At 44.2% G+C, this 19,805-nt stretch overlaps 1 long non-coding RNA gene across 1 annotated transcript; it reads right to left on the bottom strand.

The window, feature by feature from the left end:
* Positions 1–1,805: 1,805 nt before the first annotated feature.
* Positions 1,806–8,685, bottom strand: LOC127683432 (uncharacterized). Its single transcript, XR_007977540.1, has 3 exons — positions 8,081–8,685; positions 7,688–7,765; positions 1,806–3,995 (listed from the first exon to the last, which is right to left on the bottom strand). It is a non-coding gene; the product is annotated as an uncharacterized LOC127683432 (long non-coding RNA).
* Between the last annotated feature and the right edge of the window lie 11,120 nt (positions 8,686–19,805).

Here is a 19,805-nt window from a genome sequence, read left to right as displayed (position 1 = left end):
TTGAGGGAGATGTGGTGATGGGATGGTTTTAAGAATGCAAGGAACAGGAAGTTTGATGGGAGGTTGTGTCTTCTCGAGGCGCCATGAAGACGCAGCAGCATAACCGCTTAAAGTGAGCTGAACGAGGAGGCGTGGTGACGGAAGTAGGAAGTAGGAGCGCTCCACCCTAGACAAAGAGGAGGGGCAAGAGAAGCTCTTCTCCGGGAAGAACACATCCACTGGTTATCCAGCTCCAAATGTGTGCCCTGAAAGCTTACGTACAAGTAACACTGCACAGTCTGCATAGGATGCATTTAATCTGCCTGTCTGCCTGCCTGTCTGTCTGTCTGTCTGTCTGTCTGTCTCTCTGTCTATATCACAATAATTAAAGAGGCCATTGAAAGAAAGCAATGGGCAGGCACATGGGAAGGGTTAAAGGGAGAAACAGGAAGGGAGAAAATGATGTAACTGTATTATAATATCAAAAACAAAGTATTTAAAAAGATTGCTGCAGGGGCTGGTGAGATGGCTCAGCAGGTAAGAACACTGACTGCTCTTACGAAGGTCTTGAGTTCAAATCCCAGCAACCACATGGTGGCTCACAAACCATCCGGCATGAGATCTGACGCCCTCTTTTGGATTGTCTAAAGTTACATATAATAGTAAATACATTTTTTTTTTAAAGATTGCTGTGAATTCTGCAAACCTAAATTCATTTTATAACATGCTAGAAAACTCAATTCAGGAATACTACTTTTTTTTAAAATCACTTTTTAAAAAAAAAGTTTTATTTTTAAAAATTATCATACAATATATTAAATGATTATCACTATGGCTTTTTTTTATTATTTTGTTTTAAGTTACACATGCTAACACTTTCTCACTGCCCTAACTTTTCTGTTCATGGTTAAAAGCCCTAATTTAGTGTGAGAATTCCTCGTGTACTTAGAGGAGCTGTTCTTCAGGCTAAAACCTGCACGGCTGAGGTGCTCAGGATTAAATGTTGCCAATCTGCTGCACTGTCCTTAATTTCTCTTGCACAGACAGACAGACAAGACAGGTTTTTTGCGTATTGCAATTCCAGGAGTTTTTGCCCCCATGTTGTCTCCATCTTCTAGAATAGAGTTTTAGAAGCACCTCCCCTCCCCACCTCTGACCTCTCCTCCCTCCCTCCTCCTTTCTTCACCTCTCCCCTCCCCAGCTCCCTCCCCTCCCCTTCCCTCCTCCCCTCCCCCACTTCTGTCCCCTAAGCTCCCCTTGTACTGCCTGCTTTTCTACTTCCATGTCACCCTTTCCTTTGGCTCTCCTCAGTACCTCTTTCTATTTAAGTGACCTGTGCAACCATTTATAATTGTATGCATTACATGGCTGAATCTACATTTGACAGAGAACATGATTTTAGGTTTTTCTTCTTTTATTTTTTTTTCTTTCAGTGTTTGGGTTACCTCGTGCATTAATATTACACTTTCCAGATCCATTCATTTTCCTGGCATATTTTATAGTTTATTTTTTCTTATGGTGGAATAAAATGTCTTCATATAAACAAATATACCCCCATTTTCGTTGTACATTCATCTGTTGGTGCATTATCTAGGCTGGTTTCATTCTCTTCCTATTGTGCACAGAGCATCATTAAACATAGACGTGTCTCCGTGTTAAAGAGTCCTAGCTGGGTGGCGGTGGTGCACACCTCTAATCCCAGCATTCAGAAGGCAGAGGCGGGCAGATCTCTGTGGATTTGAGGCCATCATGGTCTACAGAGCTGGTAACTATGGCTATACTCTAATGGTCCATGACTTGGAGAAGAATGGGACCCCAGACTCATGTAAATGCAAAGAGTGTTTTATTCTGCAAAGTCTAGCACGCTGGGGCCTCCCGGAACCAGAATGGAGAGACAACCAAGTGAGCCGGCAGGCCTGACTTAAAAGCACACTAGGGGATTCCGGGATAGGTGACCCACCCCAGGTGTTGATCTGTTGGGTCCATCTCTATGAACATTTCATTACCAGGCTGGAATCCTGCTGGGGAGGTCTGGAAACTGTTGCTGAGGAAGTAGCTGAGGAAGTCTGGAAACTGCTGCTGACCCATTATCCTTGCCCCAGGCCAGGTGGCAGGGCAGCTTCTGAGGCCTAGACTTTCCTGGAGGCTTGGTCTCCTTTGAAGCCTGTCATGGAATCTGCCTAGTCTTCTCAATACAAAGAAACCCTGTCTTGGAGGAGGTGGGGTAGATATGGAATCCTTTCAGTAAATGCCCAGGGGGTATAGCAGGTTCGAATCGCAATTATATATTAACTTTTTGAAAACTCTACAGCTCAATTTGTATAATGGCTGTAGTAGTTTGTATTGCCACCAGCATTAAATTAGAGTTTCTCTTTGCCCCACAACCCTGACAGCATTTGTTGTCAGATTTCTTGATGATGACAGTTCTGAGTTGGGAGGTGTCTGTCTATGGAGAAGCCAGGGGAATTGTAGGGGCTCATAGAGTGATTAGCGGTCACATTCGGGTAGTGTTGGACCCATACTGAACACTGCTTTGTACTATGTAAGTGTTTGTTTAAAAAGGAGAAGAATGTAGGGACAGTTAGGTGGACTGGGAATGTGGCTCAGTATAAGAGTGCCATCAAGAAAACCAGCTCTGCACAAAATGGGCGTGGTCACATACACCTTTAATCTCAGCATTCAGGAGGTAGAGGCAGAAGGATCAGGAATTCGAAGTCATCATCTTCTACATAGTGAGTTTGAGGTCAACCTGAGCTACATAAGGCCCTGTCCTTTTTTCAAAAGATTTATTTATTTATTTATTTAGTTTTATGCATATGAGTACACTGCAGTGTACAGATGGTTGTAAGTGGCTGGAATTGAACTCAGGACCTCTGCTCGCTCTGGTCCAAAGATTTATTTATTATTATATGTAAGTACACTGTAGCTGTCTTTAGACACACCAGAAGAGGGTGTCAGATCTCATTATGAATGGTTGTGAGCCACCATGTGGTTGCTTGGATTTGAACTCAGGACCTTAGGAAGAGCAGTCAGCACTCTTAACTTCTGAGCCATCTCTCCAGCCCAGGGCCCTGTCTTTTAAATAAATAAATAAATAAATAAATAAATAAATAAATAGTGGCTAGAAAGTTCCAAATTCTGTCTCTGGATACCTCCTTTAGTGCTTTTCATAAAGAGACCTTGTGGAATTTTCTCATGGAGAAAAATCAGTGCTGCCCAGCAGAACTGCTGTCGTAGGAAAACCATCTCCTGTCCAGAAGTCTCGAGCCTCATTTAGCCAATCTCTTAAAGTATAGACAGTGTTACCAGAAAAATGAATCATTTTAATTAAGTTTGAACTTAGGTTATCCTGAAGGAAAGTCTGGGACTGAAATCCCAGCAATGGCCACCAAATCCTGGGGGACACTTCTCAACGGAGCATTGCAGAATCTGGAAAGCCAAGGCGTTCCCTTGGTCTTTATTCTGGTCAGGCCTCTGGGCAGCCTGGAGGCAGCTTGCAGTCCTGTCAGGTAGCTGCCCAGGCTGGCCTGGTCCCCAAACTCTGCTTGAGTCAATCCATGAAGGGTTCGTTTTCTTTATTAGTTTTTTAGGGTCACGCACCACGAATTTAAAAACACCAGTCTGAAGATAAACAAAACTTCCAAAGCCTTGGCTAGGTCTTTGCTTTGACCAGCTTTTGAATTATATATTCTTCGAAATGTTCCAAGTGCTCCTTTTGGAGACTGCCTTTTCCACGTGCAGAACTATCTATGACCATCTAAAAAGTCAATCCAAAAAGGAGACGGAAGACCTTCACTGCTCAGTTTCCAAATGAAACGACAGTTTTAGCTAAAAATAGCTTGCTAGTGCTGAGAATCTGTTCCCTGAATTTAAATGGCTTCTTCTCCCCCAGAGGACAACACTATCTGTGTTCTGTGGCAGGGTGGACTCCTGGGAAGGCAGTTTCATGGCGTCCCAGGATTGCAGTGCTTTCCGTATTCAAAGGACGGTGAGGGAAACTGGCAGTAGTTTTGGTTCTGTGTATAAAAATTAAGTGAAATAGATATAAATATCAGTAGTGTTTCTCAGTTGGAGTATGTATACACATGCATCTGTGGGTACGAATTCAGCTTCTCTGGATAATTCTGTGCACATGCATAAAGAGACTGAGGTAAATTCTTCTTTTTTTTGACTGAGGTACGGTCTGAAATAGATTTTACTTTCTTCTTTTTTCAACCATGTATCATTTAATATTACTACTAATACTTATTACTTATATTTGTACTATATGATTGATAGTAATATATAGCAATATGTTACCATGTAATAATACCCACTAATATTTATCTTCTTAGTTATAACTGAAAATTTTTATTAAATTTATTTTTTTTTAAAATTTTCATTTCAAAAGTAATCCCTACTCTTTCTTCACATCCGGAATCCTAGGATGACTTTTTTTTTTTTTTTTTTTTTTTTGGATTTGGTTTTGTTTGTTTTTTTTCCCGAGACAGGGTTTCTCTGTGTAGCCCTGGCTGTCCTGGAACTCACTCTGTAGACCAGGCTGGCCTCGAACTCAGAAATCCGCCTGCCTCTGCCTCCCAGAGTGCTGGGATTACAGGCGTGCGCCACCACTGCCTGGCTAGGATGACTTTCTGTCTGGCGGTAAAGACCAAAGGATGAGAATAAGAGATGGTCAGTCACGAGCTTGACGTGTAGTAAAATTCACATTTTGAAACCTACTACATATATGCCCTTTTCAATAGTAATGGAACTATAAGGCATTTGTCATGTAATTTTTTTTAAGTTTTTATATTCTGGATTAGGCAGGGTAGCACAGCATTAATCTCAGCATGTAGAAGTCAGAGGCAGGTGGATTTCTGTGAATTCAAGGTTGGCCGGTACCTCCACGGCTCTCCCCTTCAGCCTCTCCTCCGGATGAATGAAGCATTTTAACCTTAGTCAGCCATGTTATCTAACAACTTCGTCTTCTCCCACCCACCTCTTTTCAAAATGGAGGTGGTTTAATTTGTATTCTCATCGCTTTTTTGGAAAGGATCCAATATAGCCCAGGCTTACCTCAAACTGGCTTTGTGGTTGGGAATAATCTTTAACTTCTGATTCTTCTGTCTCCACCTCCCAAATTCTGGGATTACAGGCTCACGACTGCATCTTACTTACACAGCACTGGGGAAAGCAGCCAGGGTTTCATGGATGCTTGGCAAGACTCTGTCAATGGAGCTATATCTCCAAACCCTAATGTTCCTTCTCATTCCTCTGCCTGAGTCAGATTTCTCACACATCTGTCTGAGTGGCCTGCCCCTGGAGTCCCAACAACTCAAGAAGGCTGAGTCAGAAACATCATTTGAATTCAGAAGTTTGGAGCCAGCTTGGGCCCCAGAGAGACTGTATCTCTTCAAAATAAATTATTATTTTTTGCTACGAAAAGTAATATAACTCAAATAAGGTAGAGAATATTTAGATCGAAATCCCCCTGAAGTCTTATCCATCTCTGGGTAATCAGAGTTAGCCTTTGCTGGTCTCTCAGACTCCAGTTACTCCACTACTTAACATTTCCATTTTATTCATGTACATGCGTGTGTGCACACGTGTGCATGTGCCTGTAGGTGCCCTATGAGACCAAATGAGAGCAGAGCATCCGAGCCCGGAGCTGGATGTGTGCTTGCCGGAGGTCGGTGTGGGAACTGAACTGCGTCCTTTGGCTACAGGCATGCTCTCAGCCACCGAGACATCTCCCCATCCACCCACGGGCCTTTTCTTTACTCGTCTCTCACACTTTTGAGTGACTGTCCTATGGAAAGATGGTGTCAACATCACGGGTGAGACAACAAAGGAACAAAGGCATGGGCTGGCCTGAAACAGAGACCATAAAGAGGCCCCAAGGCAGGGCAGGCTGTGCAGTGCAGCTCAGCTGAGGAGAGGGGTTCCTGTGAGGGAAGGGACAGAACACGACAAGGCTCCCGGAAGAAGGCACCGAGGTCAGGCTCAGGTGCAGCCGGTGTGTGCAGGGCAAAGAGGAATAACCTCAGGCCAAAGTGCAGTGTGGGGTTGAAGAACCAGAAGGAGCCTGTGGGAAAGCCAGCAAAGACGCGGCCTCCATGATGGCTCTGGAGGGTGCACCTTCTCTGAGGGCAGTTCTGAATCAGAGGGGCAAATATTACATTTTCTCTTACTTCTTGGTTCTGGAGTTTGAACAGATATGTAGAACCATGTAGGTGCGGATGATACTACATGACAGTGGGAGCCAAGCGGTGGTGGCACATGCCTGTAATCCCAGCACTCTGGGAGGCAGAGGCAGGCAGATTTCTGAGTTCAAGGCCAGCCTGGTCTAAGGAGTGAGTTCCAGGACGGCCAGGGCTATACAGAGAAACCCTGTCTCAAAAAACCAAATCCAAAAAACCAAAAAAAAAAAAAAAAAGACAGTGGGATCGAAGCCTCTAGGAGACAAAGGGGCAGGTGGGTGAAAGGAGTGGGAAAGGGGAGTGTACCAGGACATTGGCAAATATGCTTAAAGTACATTATATACGCGCCACCAAATGGCCTTGTGTAACCTAGTATGATAAATCAAATATTTAAACGCGCCCAAACTCACAAGCCAGAGCCCCAACCCCCAATGCCACTGTTATTTTTTATTGTATTATTATTTTATTTTGGGCACGAGTATTTTTTCTGGATGTACATCTGCACACCACACATGTGCCCATAGAGTCTAGACAAGGACATGGGTTCCCCTGGGACTGGAATGAACGCAGGTTGAGAGGCTCCAAGCGTGTGCTGGGAACGGAACCAGGGCGCTCTCAAAGAGCTTCTGCCGCTCTTATTTGGTGGTAGAGGCTTTGAGGAAATAATAAAAATTAAATGATGCTGTGGCCTCTCAGAGTTCATCGAGGTCACAGTGAGAGGCCCCTCGAGGAGGAGGTGTCTGTGGTCAGCAGTAGGCTGACAATATCATCCGGGACATTCAGCATCTGCAGCCATGGAAATATAAGTTGTGCGGGTTAAGCTACCTGGCCGGTGGTATTCTGTTACTGTCAGCCTCACAAGCCACACAGGGCTTGGAGCGCGTCTTTGTTCTTACTAAAAGAAGCTTTATAAGAGTCCTGTCTTCCCGGACAGTGGTGGCACATGTCTGAGAACCCAGCACTCTAGAGGCAGAGGCAGGCAGATCTCTGAGTTCAAGGCCAGCCTGGTCTACAAAGCGAGTTCCAGGACAGCCTGTCTCAAACAACAACTTTAACAAGAACAAACATAGCAACAACAATAACAACTCCCAAAAGTCACATCTTAAAATTGTTGAATTGGGGACTAGAGAGATGGCTCAGCAGTTAAGAGTACTGACTGCTCTTCCAAAGGTCCTGAGTTCAAACCCTAGCAACTACATGGTGGCTCATAGTCATCCATAATGAGATCTGATGCCCTCTTCTGGTGTGTCTGAAGACAGCTACAGTGTACTTACATATAACAATAAATGAATCTTTGGGCTGGAGCTCAATTCCCAGCAACCACACGATGGCTCACAACCACTGGCACAGCCACAGCGTACTCATGGACATAAAATAAATAAATAAATCTTTAAAAAATATATATTGAAAAAATATATATTAAATCATTCTTACCCTCCTGGGCTCCCAGCTTCTGCATCTGAGCGAGGAAGACTGGGCTGACTTCTGTTTTCTGTTATTTAATCTGACAGCATTACATCAGTACTTACTTCTAGTTTCAGAATGTTTGCTTCCATATACGGTGCAGAAGTCATCCTCAGCACTGTGAGTGGCTTCCTTGGAAGGCTCTAGAGCAAAAAAAATCACAAGGAAATGGGCATGCTAAGACCACGTGTACAGTGTACCACTTGGGATTGCAGTTGAATTCTCCCACAGTCCTAGGATAGTTAATTCGATCTCCACCCGCTGGGTAGAGGAGGACACTGGGCGGGGAGGAGGAGCTGGCCCCAGGCAGTACAGAAGAAGAGAGGCTGTCCTAAACACGGAACTAAGTTGGGAATCTACTTAATTTCCTTAGACGTTTGACCTTATTATTCAGCCGCTAAGAGGAAGTAAAACTATCTGGCCACTTGTAGAAGACTTTATTTTTAGACGTGACTCACAATTTCAGTGGAAATTGAATTCTGTGATGGGCAGTTGGCCTCCATCTCTCCAGAGTCCAGGGCTTGCTCTGCCTCTGTCCTTCCGACTTCCAGCTAGACACGGCCAAGTGAGAGAAAGCCAGGTCCACCCTTCATCCTGACGCCACACAGCTCCCTTTCCGATGTGTCTTCGTTCTTTCATTAACCAAGCACGGTTTTGGTATCTTCATTACAGAAGTCAGAACCACGTGGCTGGAACCAGACCATTTTCAAGCTCTAGTAGACTGAGTTATGTAAACTCCAAAAAGCAGGGGACAACTTTTTCTTCCTCTTTCTCAGGTTAGTGGTTTCGGTAATACCTCCAGTGCTACCTATAGAAGAGCCTCAAGAAGTTCTGAGCTGCAGGGGGATAAATGGGGCTGCTTTTAGAATCAACCCCGCCCCACAAAAGTAGTTTTCTATTTGACCAGTAAGATGGACCTTACAGGCTGCGCAGGCTTAAATGAATCGGGGGAGTGTAGCGAACAGCTCTGCAAAGCGGGAGGAAAAAAACAAACCACGTTAAGTATAGGCACCATATATGCGCTGCTTTGGGAAAGAGGTCTTTAGGAGTGAAATGGTTAAAGCGCAGTGAGGACTGGCGTGTCTGGAGGGAGTATTTATGCCGGGAGACAGGAAGTGTGAAGTCAATGGCTTGTGCTGGCAGAAAGAGGACCCAAGGGGAGGGGGGAGGAAGCCGGATGCCAGAGGGAAGATTCTTAGTACTTCTCTGCCTCCAAGTCTTTCTTTCACGATCGGAAGCAAGATATTGGCCAGAAAACTTCTCCCATCGCTTCAGAGACGCTTAAAACGAGCCAGGCGCAGAGCGAGGCTGAAGTTGAGAGTCCCGGCAGCGGCCGGCGCGGTGCCCAGAACCCAGTCGGAGGCTTAACATTTGAATGGAGCGACATAAAAGTGGGAACTGAGATGCCCAGACATCTAGCAACCCAGTTGGTGAAGCCTTCTTACATAATAATGATAAAAATACTTAACATTTATTTAACATTTTTACCCAGGAATGCATTTGAAGGTTGATAGCTGTTATCTGGTGAGATTCCCAAAGATGAGGTGAGAACAAACAGTCACCGGGGCTTTACAAATTACTTCTCTTCACAAACAAGTACACGGGCTTTGCTGGTTAAGTAGTCTGCCCAAAGGAACCATTTAAATAGTTTTCTCATGCCAAAGTATGAATTTCAAAAAGTTAAAAAGACAACACACACACACACATTAAACGTGAAGTAAACGACTTAAGGTTTAGTTTACTCCTGTTAGGAGAGACTCAACTGCTTTAGAAGGGTGTGTATGTATTTGTGTGTGAGGCCAGTGAGAGAGAAACGCTAGATAAGATTGTATAGTAAAATAGAGGAATTGGAATGGACATAGAATGATAGAATTCCATAGAATGATAAGCTCCAAACTTTAAGCATTCTTTTTCTATTTGTATATTATGTTTCCCTATAAGACAAAAAATAATTTTCAACTTACAAGTCTTATAGTTTACATGTGATTTTAAAGACGTACCCAGCTGAGAAAACAATGCCCCTAACAGTCAGATGATCTCAGGTGGGCTCACCAGACAATGTGCAGATATCTGTGTCCCTTCTGAGTTCAGGAGTTGGCACCACTGACAATGGAGGTTAAGAGAGGGCACCAGGCACAGACGTGGAAGCTCATGCATCCGATGGGTGCCCTTGCCTCCTCAATTTTTGTTTTTCGTTTTTGAGAAAAAAAAAAAATCTCATACTCCAAAGCTGGCCCTGAACTCACTTTGTAGCTGAGGCTGGCTTTATACTGATGATCCTCCTGCCTCCACTCCCTCACGTGCTGTGCAGGGATTGCAGCAGTGTGTCACCTGCCCAGTGGATTAGTTCCTTTTTAACAGAAGCATCAGAGAGTTAGTTTTCCCTTTATACTATGTGAGGGCTCGGTGAGACTGTCTTCTGTGAATCATAAAGCAGGCCAGATGCTGAAATTGCCAGTGTCCGCACCCTTTGGAACTAGAGGAAACTAATTTCTGGGGTTTATGTGCTACCCAGACTGTGGTGTTTTGTTGTAGCAACTCAGGTGGATAAAGACAATGGGTTGAACTGCCCTGTGTTCTACAACTGCACTGACCACATGTGACTATTTAGCACTTGACACAACATGTGACTATAGTGGACTGAGGGATTGATTCTAATTAGATTAGAGTCTTACGACTAGTAACTACTACAGTAGCAAATCTTGGTTGTCAACTTGACTACATCTAGAATCAAGTGAAACCCAAGATCCCAAGATGCTGGGTGTTACACACACACACACACTCACTCACACACACACACACACACACACACACACACACACACACAATGTGTATTCGATCTATCAGTCCTGCTCCTTTAGATAACCCTGCCCAACACAAATACTATGTTCATTTTGTGGCCCATCACTTTGGGAGAACGTGGTCTACAGAATACCTAGGTGAGCCACACATGCAGGAATCTTTGAGGAATATAGTTATGGGAGATTTAGGTGTGAATGGAGTGAAGACATATTTCAAAATGAGCCCTTGCACAATATTACTTATTAAGACTGTTATCTCGGGACTTAGAGGCCAAACCACCTGAGATGGCTTCAATATGAAATTATTTCCCACAGGCTCCTGGTCAAATGCCTGCAGGCTCTATTTTGGAAGGTGATGGAAAGTTTAGAAGGCAGAGCCTCTCTAGAGGAAGTAGGTTACAAGGAAGTGCTTCTGGATCCTTCTCTCTCTCTCTCTCTCTCTCTCTCTCTCTCTCTCTCTCTCTCTCTCTCTCTCTGCTTCCTACTTGTCGTGAGGTGCGTAGCCTCTGCCACAGGTTCCCATCATCACGATTCTAGATCAACAAGGCCCTGAGCTCATTAAACTACAGTCCTGGGACCTCAGGAACCGTGATCTCTGAGCACCTCGCTCCGGAGGTGCTCACCTCATCTCGTTGCCATCCTTCCTCCCATCCCTCCTCACAAAGTCCTAGTGATAAGCCAAGATTTGATTATGGAGGAGCCAAAGAGCTTGATAGGCTTCCTCACAGAGCGACAGGTGAGGGCCACAGCAAGCGCACAGATGACCTCAAAGCGGCCACCCTGCAGCAGGGACGGTGGCTTTCCTCCTCCCTCAGACTTTCCAGTCCATACACTGCAACCTCTCTGGAATCCCAAAGCCACGTGCAAATTAAGTCAGAATTACAGTGTGTCAGGAGGGGTGGCCTCACACGCAGGGAAGGGTCCTATGACCCTCCCGCTCTCTCCCACTTCCAGCTATGACTAGCCTTTGCAAGCAGGCCCAGCCGAGCTCCAGAAGAAGGTGGCGGTTTGGTTCAGGGGATGCCCCGTGTAGCATAACTCAGGAGTGTATTGCTTCCTTTCATTATTACAGAATTTCTGCTTGAGAGGTGAGGGATTGCTCAAGGGGTAAAGTGAGCGTGAGAACCAATATTCACACTATGTATGGTTCTACTATTTGTAACCCCAAGCACTAGGATGGAGGTGGCACATACTTGATTCTTAGAGCCCACTGACCAGCAGCCGGTTCAGCTAATGAGTGAATGGTGGTTCCGTGGGAGACTCTATCAAAATTATAAACTGGGAAGCAACTGAGAAAACACAAGATGTTGACCTCCTCTTACCTCCGCAGACACACATGCACACACACAGATATATAATCCTGTGCTTGTGTGAGTGAACACACAAAGCATGCCTTCACACATACCTCTCCACCCGACCACACACATACCACACAACACAAATGTCTTCTTTAAAACTTCTTCATCACATCTTCTGAGAAATGTGTTAGTTTGAATGAGAATGGCCCCCATAGGATCTTATATTCAAATTCTGGTCCCCAGTTAATGGAACTTTTGGGGAAGGATTAGGAGGTGTGGCCTTGTTAGAAGAGGTATGTTATTGTCTGGAGGTTTCAAAAGCCGTGCCAGGCCTGGTGTCTTTCTCTTTCTGCCTGCAGTTTATGGATCTCATGTGAGCTCTCAGCTACTCCAGCGCTGTGCCTGCCTGCCTGCCTGCCTGCCTGCTGCTGTGCTTTCCCTCATGAAGATAATGGGCTGTCTTAGCGTTTTATTGCTCTGAAGAAATGCCACAACCAAGGCAGCTAACTCTTAGAGAAGCTAACATTTAATTGGGGATAGCTAACAGTTTTGGAAGTTTTTAGTCCATTATCATCAATGGCAAGAAGCACAGTAACTTGTAAGCAGACATGATGCTGGAAGAGACAAGAGTTCTATATCTTGAGTTGAAGACAGCAGGGAGACTGTGTTCCACATTGGGCAGAACCTAGAAGCTTAGAAGCCTAGAGGATCTTGTCTTAGTTAGTTACTGCTGTGAACAGACACCATGACCAAAGCAAGTCTTATAAAGGACAACATTTAAATGGAGCTGTCTTACAGGTTCAGCAGTTCAGTCCATCATCATCAAGGTGGGAGCAGGGCAGCATCCAGGCAGGCATGGTGTAGGCAGAGCCTAGAGTTCTACATCTTCATCTGAAGGCTGCTAGCAGAATTCTGACTTCCAGGCAGCTAGGATTAAGGTATTAAAGCCCACTCCTACAGTGGCACGCCTACTCCAACAAGGTCACACCTACTCCAACAAGGCCACACCTCCAAATAGTGCCACTCCCTAGTCCAAACATATACAGCCCACCCTCATAGTGACACACTTTCTCCAATAAGGCCACATCTACTTGAACAAGGCCACACCTCTTAGTAGTGCCATTCCCTGTGGACTAAGCATTCTAACATATGAATCTATAGGGGCCAAATCTAATAAAACCACCACATGGACTAACTTTCTGAAACTGCAAGCAAGCCTGCAAATACATGCTTTTCTTCATAAGTTGCCTTGGTCATGGTATCTCTTCACAGCAATGGAATAGTAACAGAGTAACCTAGCATTGCATTTATGTATGCAAGTGAATTTCAATTTTATCTTTAAACAAATGAGCGGGTTACTGTGTATTGAGTAATAGCATCTTCCCGGGATGTAGAACTGCTGACTCTGGAAAAGGAGGGGGAAATTACACTTTTTTTTTAAAATATGGAGACAGAGTTTCTCTGTATAGCCCTGGATGTCCTGGAACTCACTCTGTAAACCAGGCTGGCCTCAAACTCAGAAATCCACCTGCCTCTGCCTCCCAAGTGCTGGGATTAAAGGCGTGCACCACCACTGCCCAGCCCTGGTTTCCTTTTACAGGTCTTCTGAACCTTCTTGATTGAATTTTGACAGTAAGAGATGTGTATTGGTAAATCACTAAGGACAGGTAGCCAGTCATTGACTACCAGGAGATGCTGGTTTGATGCCAGGAGCTGCCCTGGGCTATCCCTACACTCTGAAGTGTCAGTCTTCATATGTGAAGACCAGTGTGACACTCTAATATAAATACAGTCTGGGCTTCATAGGCACGTGAGCTCTGTGTTCAAGACTCTGGATCCTCATGGTGACCCGCTCAAACATCCTTTCTGGTTTCCATGTCGTCTTCGCACCTCTGAAGCTCAGGTCACTTAGCTACCTTTTAAGAGCTTGGTTCCTGCAGAGTGTCCCCATGAAGATGGGCCACACAACCAGTCTCAGTCTCAGGGTCCCGCCCTGGCTCACTTTCCTCCTCCATTTTCAGCTTCCTCATCAAAGGAAGAGATGAGCCAGGGTGGCCTTTCTACACAGGTGGGAAAGCTGAGGGCGCTCACACTGCAGCCTCTGGAGTGATGACAAGCACGGGACCAAGGGGAACGGAGAGGTGGCTCGACATTTCCCGGCATGCTCTGTTCTTCCAGAGGACCTGAGCTTGTGTCCCAGCACTCATGCCAGAGGGCTTGCCTGTAACATCAGCTCCAGGGGAGCCGATGACTCTGGTTTCTGAAGGCCCCTGCACTCGTGTGCACACATAGACACATATGCATGACACACAGTTAAAAACAAGTAAAATAAACTCTTCCAAAGAGCATGTATCACGGGTCAAGTTACATCACAATTCTGAATATTGTACTCCTCAGTAAATTAGAGATGGCAGCATTCATCCCCTGGGGGAAGACTTTAGGAGTTTGCTAGTGCCCAAACACACACACACACACACACACACACACAAGTACAAAACAAGAACTTCATAACTAAAACTATGCCACCAGAAATGGAGTATCTGGGTTGTTGTGTGACTTAGTGCTACAGTGATTGCCTGGCAGGTGTGAGGCCCTGCATCCCCCGCATGAGAAAAGGGTCTGAATTGGAGAACTAAAATGTTCTAATATGAGATGAAACTTATATTAAAACAAGATGAAACTCACCAAAATGTGAAGGAGTTTCTCCTCAGCGCTAAGGATTTGTTAATTGATCTCACACATAAAAATATGTTTGTGGGCTGGCAGGATGAGGCAGAGGGTAAAAGCATTTGTCATGCAGACCTGATGACCTGAATTCAATGCCAAGAACGTGCAATGAAAGATGAGAACTGCAATCCATTCTCTGACCTCCACATATGCATCACGGCACCTGTGCACCTACAGTCATAAAAATACATCATAAGCTCATATACAATAATAATTATATATGCACATGCATACACACACATATATACTTGTCAAATGTATAATGTTGGAAATCTTTGTATCAATATGAAGCTTAGAATTGGTGTCATATAATTGATCTGTCTAGGTAGAAATATATCAGTTAACAATGATGATCGGAAAAACCTCAAATATTATTTTTGAATACTTATTGTGAGTCATTTCCCAAGGGGTGTGAGCCCTCCACATCTGTAGTCTCTGCATCCATGAATTTGGTTAATCATATATGCATCAAAATAACCCCTTTGAGAGAGCCATTTTCTTCAGGGCTGTAGCTTCTAGAAGGTAAGGCTCCCACACCCCTATGCACGCTCCTGTAAGACCCCTAATTAAACTCAACAGGACATTGTTCTAGATTGCTTTCTTCTACTGTGATAAAACACTGTCGTAAGCAAGTTGGGAGACGAGGGGTTACTATGGTTTAATGGTTACAGTCCATCACTGAACGAGGTCAGGACAGGAGCCCAAGACCGTGGAGGGACACTGCTGACTGGCTCACTCCCACATGAGACGTTAATCATGCGAATGCTTCAGAGACATGTTCGCAGCTCAGTCTTATAGAGGTTTCCTGGTGACTCTAGTGTCACGCTGACCAAAACTAACCAGTGCAACTGATCCCTCGTCAACTTCACGCACAAACACATCACTAATCAACCATAGCCATTTTTCTTGTTAATACCAAAGGCCTCACAATATAAAACATGGTGTAGCTTTTCAATTTCCACAGTCTTCTATAAATTTTTCAACTTATAGAAGACATAGGTCTCCTTCAAAATCCAAAACTTCTTAACTGTGGGCTTTTTGCAAAATAAAAACAAGTAACATGATTTTCTGATCTTAGAGCCAAGAACCAGGGCCCAATTATGATAAGAAAGCAAAACCAGCATCCAGATGTGTAAATCAAATCCTATGTCCAGCATATGGGACTTATGATTTCCCAGGCTCCAAAGGGCTTGAGCGACTCCACCTTGCCTCCACCATCTGCAGTAGAGTAGCCCTGTCTCATAGGCTCAGGCTGGCTCTACTCCACAACATCCCACAGTCCTGGCATCTCTAATATGTTGTAATATCTACTGCAACTGAGGCTGTACCTTCACCAATGGCCTCTCCAGACCTCAACTTCTTCTCTATGTGACTTTCTCAACCCTGGGGTCTCCACTGCAGCCGAGGCTGCACCTTCATCTTAGAGCCTTAGAGCCTGTCTCTTAGGCTCTCTTCAGAGACTCTGACCTTGACTTATGGTACCAAGCCTTAATTGCTCTCAATGATCCCTTTCAAGACCAGTACCGCAATAAGACTGTGCTTGGTAGGAGATAATTATTCTGTGGATGGCTTCCCACGCCCTTTGGAGCCCAGATGACCATGAGTGACTTCCAGAAGTTAGACACTGTTGAACTTTGGTTTCACTCGATTTAATTGTGACTGTGCCCTTTTGGAGTTCTTCCCTCTTGGAGTAAGAAAATATTTAACTTATTTTGACTTTGCAAGAGCCCACAGTTGTGAGAGTTTGGAGTTTGGGAGATATTTTGGAGTGTTAGAGAAACCAGGGATATTTTAGAGGTGTGAACTTTGAAAGAGACTTTGGATGCTCTAAAGAGATTTAACTTTTAAAGTGCTTGGATTTGTACAGACTGTGTGACTTTTTAAAGTTGGAATGTTTTATATTGTGATATTAATATTAATATGTAATCTTGGCAATGGACAAGAAAGGGAAGGTTATATTTTAACTGTAATGTGTTCATGTGTTACATTAACAAGTGATCATATTTTTATGTTTTATGGACATTTTTTCAAAAACTTCTCAAGGCTTTGGAAATCCAAAATCTATGTCACCTTCACACACACTAGAGTTGTTGTGGAAGAGGAAACCTCAAATGAGAAAATGCCCTTATTAGACTGGCCTAGGAGAAAACCTGTGGCGCGTTTCTTTTTTTGATTGAGACAAATATGGGAGGGTCCAGCCCACTGTGGGCTGTAGGCGTTGTGACACCTGGGCTGGTGGTCCTCTGTGCGAAAGCAGGCTGCTAGGCAAGCCATGAGAAGCGAGCCAGTAAGCGTCACGTTCCTCCTCCGGTCTCCAGGTTCTTGCACAGAGTTATTGCTCCAGTTTCCCTCACTGATGGACTTAATAAGCTATAAGGTGAAGTGAACCGGTTACTTTTTTTTTTTTTTTTTTTTTTTTTTGGTTTTTTGGATTTGGTTTTTTTGAGACAGGGTTTCTCTGTATAATCCTGGCTGTCCTGGATCTCACTTTGTAGACCAGGCTGGCCTCAAACTCAGAAATCCGCCTGCCTCTGCCTCCCAGAGTGCTGGTATTACAGGCATGTGCCAACTGGTTTCCTTTTTATTTTTTTTTAAAGATTTATTTATTATTATATGTAAGTACACTACAGCTGTCTTCAAACACTCCAGAAGAGGGTGTCAGATCTCGTTACGGATGGTTGTGAGCCACCATATGGTTGCTGGGATTTGAACTCAGCACCTTTGGAAGAGCAGTCGGTGCTCTTAACCACTGAGCCATCTCTCCAGCCCGGTTTCCTTTTTAAAAATATCCAGTTTTCTCCATGTCTGTCTTTGAGGTACGTAGGTCTCTATTGTCTTTACAACTTTATGAACTATGTCTGGCTCCTCTCATGTAGTTCCTCGGCGGGAAAAATGGTGCATATAGAAAGAACTCTGCTGTCCTTGCCAAATGTAGTCATGGAGCAGAGAGCTGCAGAAACAGAGTTGGGAGCTCTGTACTGCGAAGTCTAGGCTTCTGGGAAGGAGAATTTCATCAAGCTGAATGCATCGTGAATTTTAAATATCGTGTCTTTCATTCTAAAAGAGGAAAAATAAGTATGTTGTCCTTTCTTGAAGTCTTGTGTCTGGTCATTACCCTGGCAACCCTTATGAATGGAAACTGACATCCAGAGAGGGGGAAGAACACAGCTGGGGGCTGCACACCACGCCTTCCAGATAACCCCATCTAGACTCACGCAGGCTCTACTTGGCTTGAAAATGAGCATAGCAGTGTTCTGTTTCACAGATGCTTTTCATAAACTCCTCAAAGCCTTGAAAATCCAAACAGCATCCAAGTTTCAGTCTGAACAGATGACGATCCATTTTGTTATTAACTTAGGTGTTCTGTCCCACCAGTACTGCCAAGGAGCAGCAGTAAATCCCAAAACGACCAGAGGCTTCCCCTTTGTTCCAAAAGTAGTTTTTTCAAACATTTTATTATGGAAAACTCAGACATAGTAATCTGAAATAAGATTACTGTAGACACCCATGTACTTTACACCAGATTCTTTCATTGTCAAAGTTCTTTAAAAACCTTATCATGGTGTGTCTGCCTGTCCATGTTCCCATCCATTCAATCATGTACCTACCCATCATCCTGTCCATTCCTTTATCTATCATCCTTCCATCCATCCTTCTATCCATCATCCTTCCATCCATCATCCTTCCATCCATCATCCATCCAGCCATCCTTCCATCCATCATCCTTCCATCCATCATCCATCCATCCATCATTCATCCATTATCTATCCATCCATCATCTATCCATTCACCATCCATCCATCATCATCCATCATCATCCACCCATCCATTATCCACCCATCCACCATCCATCCATCTATCCATCCATCATCCATCCATCATCTATCCATCATCTATCCATCCATCATCTATCCATTCACCATCCATTCATCCATCCATCATCCATCTATCCATCATCCATCCATCATCTATCCATCATCTATCCATCCATCATCTATCCATTCACCATACATCCATACATCCATCATCTATCATCCATCCACCCATCCATTATCTACCCATCCACCATCTATCCATCCATCTATACATCCATTGTCCATCCAGCCAGCCATCATCTGCCCACCCATCCATTATTCACCCATCCATCATCCATCCATCTATCCATCCATCTATCCATCATCCATCCATTCATCATCCATCCATCCATTCATCATTCATCCATCCATCCATCATCTATCCATTCATCAGCCATCCATCCATCCATCCATCCATCCATCACCTACCCATCCATCCATCTATCCATCAGCCATCCATCATCCATCCACCCATCCACCATCCATCCATCCATCTATCCATCCATTGTCCATCCATCCATCCATCATCTGCCCACCCATCCATTATTCACCCATCCACCATCCATCCATCCATCCATCATCTATCCATTCACCATCCATCCATCCATCCATCCATCCATCATCCATCCATCTATCCATTATCCATTATTGTATCTAACCTTCTATCCATTTCATCACTAATTTATCCATTCATCTGTACATCCCTTTATCTATCTATCCATGAATGCATCAATCTATCATCCATTTATCCTCTCATTCATATAGTAACTCTTCCAATTTTGATGCATGTAAAATAAATCATTTACATTTTTAATTTTTTTATTTTTTGAACTAGAATATTACAGTTCAGCCCTAGTTATAATATAAATATATTAAAATAAAATAAAAATAATATAAATAAACTAACTATAAATAAATATAAAACAGTATAAATAATGTAAGTAATATAAATAAAATTAAAATAATATAAGTAACTCACTTGGCAATGGGTAAAAGAGACACGTTGTTAGTGATATTGCCTTATATCAGTCAGGGACAGAGCAGATGGCAGCCTTTTGTCATCCCTTGCTTGATGCCTGGCTTGGTGGCCAAAGCTGTCTTATGTCTAGGACACATGAATACCAAATCAAATCAAATCCAGGCAGCACAGCACAGCACAGCACAGGAAGAGAAAGACAGAGATTTGCAGACCGTCATGCCACCCACAAACCTGCCTTCCAGCACATGGCACAGGCAGGCCACACCCCAGTTGCCACCACATCATGCAGCATGGATGGAGGATGCTCCCCAGGGGCCTGCCAGCCATGTGGTCAGCCTTCAGCCAGAGCCACCACGATGTGCAAACATATGGTAGGCAGCTGGGAGAGAATAAAAACGTGGGCGGCTTGAGCATTATGAAGAGAGATGGAACTGGAGACTCAACGGTAGAGAGGAGTCTCCTGTTGTAAGTGATACGGCCCCAGCCTGGGCTGCCACTAGGGCTGTGTCTGAGTCCATGAGTAC

This window comes from Apodemus sylvaticus, chromosome 4, assembly GCF_947179515.1.
Source record: "Apodemus sylvaticus chromosome 4, mApoSyl1.1, whole genome shotgun sequence".
In the NCBI taxonomy this organism is placed as follows: domain Eukaryota; kingdom Metazoa; phylum Chordata; class Mammalia; order Rodentia; family Muridae; genus Apodemus; species Apodemus sylvaticus.
Note: the sequence above shows the minus strand (reverse complement) of the source record. Positions and strands in the feature narration are given on the sequence as shown.